This window comes from Orycteropus afer, unplaced genomic scaffold (genome assembly GCF_000298275.1).
Source record: "Orycteropus afer afer isolate SDZICR_OR568_19922 unplaced genomic scaffold, OryAfe1.0 scaffold00159, whole genome shotgun sequence".
Lineage (NCBI taxonomy): Eukaryota > Metazoa > Chordata > Mammalia > Tubulidentata > Orycteropodidae > Orycteropus > Orycteropus afer.
The window spans coordinates 1,663,508-1,667,408 of record NW_006921746.1 but is presented as its reverse complement, the minus strand read 5'-3'; positions in this window follow the sequence as shown (position 1 = coordinate 1,667,408).

Here is a 3,901-nt window from a genome sequence, read left to right as displayed (position 1 = left end):
TGAGCCACCACACTCGTTCCCACAACTTCTTTGCCCCTTGAGCAAAGTTCCTGGGTCTGAAGGAATTGTACATGTCCACACCCCCTTCTCCCTGGCTGATTTGTCCCAAATTGAAAAACTCTTAGGCTCTTTTTCAAATGACCCTACCACTTACATCAAAGAGTTCCGATACTTCTCTCAGATCTATGATTTTACTTGGCATGACATATATCATCCTCTCATCTACCCTCCTCCCAGACAAAAAAGATAGAGTCCTTAGTGCCACCCAAGAACATGCTGACCAAACCCACCTAACAGATAACTCCATGCCTGTCAGAGCAGATGCTATTCCAGTGCAAAACCCAGGCTGGGAGTACCAGCCTGACACCCAGTCTGGACGGACTGGGAGAGCCCGCAGAGATAAAATGTTCCAATGCCTCCTGGCAGGCCTACAAGCTGTCTCTCATAAAGTAGTTAATTTTAACAAACTCCGGGAGATTACCCAACTTCCGGATGAGAACCCAGCCACCTTCCTGAACCGATTAACCAAAGCCCTCTCCCCTCCTCTAGACCCCTCCTCTCCGACTGGAGCCATGGTCCTAACCACTCATTTCATAAACCAATCAGCTCCTGACATTAGAAAGAAACTAAAGAGGGACCCCAAACTCCCATCAGAGACTTAGTAAATATGTCCTTTAATGTCTTTAACACCCGGGAGGAGAAAGCGGAAGCAGATAGGGAAGCCAGGACTCATCAGAAGGCCGCCTTGCAGGCCAATGCCTTACTAGCATCCCTGAGGCCAGCAAGCACATGGTGATAAAAGACCTCCTTCCTCAGTGGCTCCCCGATCCTGCTTCAAGTGCGGTAAGGAAGGGCACTGGGCCAAATCCTGCCCTCAGCCCTGACTGGCCAGATGCCAACCACCCCCAGCCCATGTCCAGCGTGTGGTTTAAATGGACATTGGAAGAGTGACTGTCCCTCTGTGTCAAACCATGGAGGGCCATCCTCCCCATCCACTAACCCGCTGCTGACAATCTTGGGCCTGGCCACTGACCACTGAAAGAGCCCGGACTCAACAACCCCGATCACTCTCGCTGAGCCCAGGGTCACTATCAAGGAAGAGGGTAAGTCAATATCCTTTTTGATTGAAACAGGGGCTACCTATTCTGTACTCCCCTCCTTCTCGGGACCATGTTTCCCTTCCTCAGTCTCTGTTATGGAAATTAATGGTCAACCCTCAAACCACCCCACGACAGGACCTGTTTAATACATAACAAAATTCTCTCACACTCATTTCTTATTATTCCAACCTGCCCTACCCCCCTTTTGGGGTGAGATTTCCTCACAAAAATTAAAACCAATCTCCCTTGGACTCAGGATCACTCTGCGTCTCTCCTGCTATCACCAACTGCTACCTCCCTGCAAGCACCAGCTTTCCCCATGTCCCCTGACCTTGTTGATCCATGTGTATGGGATACCTCTTCCACATCTATCACCTCTCATCACCCCCCTGTTATGGTAAATTTAAAGGATCCCACACAATTTCCATCCAAACCCCAATTTCCCATCTCTCGCACACACCGACATGACCTAAAACCTCTTACACAGCGTTTTTATCTAAAAGACTCTTAATCTCCACTCAATCCCCTTATAACACCCCTATCCTACCAGTGCAAACAAAACAAATATTACAACAAATTCTATCCACAAACCCTCAGAAACACACACCAACCCCTTCCTTTTCCTGACTCCACTTCCTACAAAAAAAAAAAAATAACCGATATCTCCCCTCGTTTCTTATATATTTCCCTAATTCAACCCTTATTAACCACTGTTCCCATAAACATTCCTTCTTTTTCATCCTCCACCTCCTACCAAAGACAACACAACCTACACTTCCTTCTTACGCTCATTAATTCTTCTTTACCACCTGTATACTTCCTCCCCAATTCTACTCTTAACTGTACACACTATTTACCTATAAATGGTACCATACACCCTAACAATAACAATACCTTCTTTTAAATGTAATAGTACAATAACTCCTTACATAAATTCTTCCACAGAAAATCCATACCTCCCAGTAACTGTCATTCCTCAACTTACACTCTACATGGAAGCAAAAGTCTTTATCTTTCTTACAACACTAACCCAAAAGAAAAAAAAAAGCTGCCTTCCTTCCTATCATAATTAATCTTCCTCTAACCTCTACCACCCTGTCTGTTGGGACACGGTATCACGTCAACACGAGAACTAGAAAATCAGTTACAGGTCCTAGTAGAAACCACAGCAGACTCTCTAACCGCCCCACAACACCAACTAACCTCTAACTCAAGTTACTTTACAGAACAGACAGCCTCTGCACCACCTGGCATTTTCTTCTAGTGTAATGGAACTTTAACTAAGTGTTTAAATTCCACCACTCCAAGTCTCTACTTCATAGTAACAGTAGTACCCCAACTTACCCTATATAAAAAATCCAGAATTTCCTGACTATTACAAAAAACTAGAATCAAAAAAGCTACCTTCCTATCCATCATAATAGGTATTAATTTAGCCTCTGCCTTTACAGCAGCAGGAATAGCAGGCGAAACCTTGGGCCACAGTTTAATACCGGCTCAAAATTTCCAAGCCTGCCTCGAAATAGCACTCAAAACCACTGCAGACTCCTTGCCTCCCTCCAACAACAACTAACCTCTTTAGCCCAAGTTTCTCTACAAGAACCAGAGAACACTAGACCTACTAACAGCAGCAGAAAGCAAAACTTGTATCTTCCTGAGAGAAGAATACTATTATTATATCAATGAATCCGGTCTAGTGGAACAGAATATTAACACCTTAAACCATCTGAGTAAAAACCTACGGGGAAAAAAAAAGAAATAATCAACAACTCCCCATTCGTGTAATTTCAATCTCCATTAACCGCCTGACTACTTCCCCTCAAAAACCCATTTATACTAATTACCATCTTCTTCCTCTTTACCCCTTACCTCCTCAAGTTTCTGTGAAGCCGACTCGAAGAAATATCTCAGGTCATAGTGAATCAACTTCTCCTATATCCTTACACCAAGTTGCCAACCGATGACCCCGGCTTTTCAGACTCCAACCTGTAAAACCCCTCTCTCCCTCTCCGACCCCATTCAGCAGGAAGAAGCCAAGAAGCTCACATCGCCCTTTATCTATTAAAAAATGTTGGAATGTTAGGCCGGAGCAAACTCAAACCACCAACATTTCAGTTAGCAACTTCCTCCAGGTATCAGGCCCTGATGAGACAACTTGATAAGACAACCGAGGTGGCAAAACCCGCCCAGGCTGGAAAGTCCCACGTGATGACAAACTTCCTCCTGTGAAGACCCCACATGCTAATTAGGTGCAGACCCGTGCCAACAGCTAATTGGACCCCACCATTTCCTTAGTGTCCCCAATTAGGTCCTCTCTGTGTCTATAAGAATCTACCCACTCTGCCCAGGGGTGCGACTTCTCTGACCTTGATGCTAGGGCATGAGAACCTCGCCCGGGAGTGCTAATAAACTGCTTCTCTGAAACAACTCCATATCCTGGTGTCTCGGCAGCTCTGCATTACAATCTATACCTCACATCATACACAAAAACGAACTCCAGATGGATCAAAGACTTAAATGTGAAACCTAAAACTATACAGTTCCTAAAGGAAAATTTAGGGGCAAATTTAAGAGCCCTAATATATGGAATAAATAGTCTATCAAGCATAATTCAAAATGTATAAACAGCAGAAGAGAAACCAGATGATTGGGACCTTCTAAATATTAAATTTTTATGTGCTTCCAAAGACTTCTCCAAAAGAGTCAAAAGACAACCTACAGATTTGGAAAAAATATTTGGTAATAACATATCTGACAAGGGACTTATCTCTAGAATTTATAGAAAACTCCAACACCTCAAT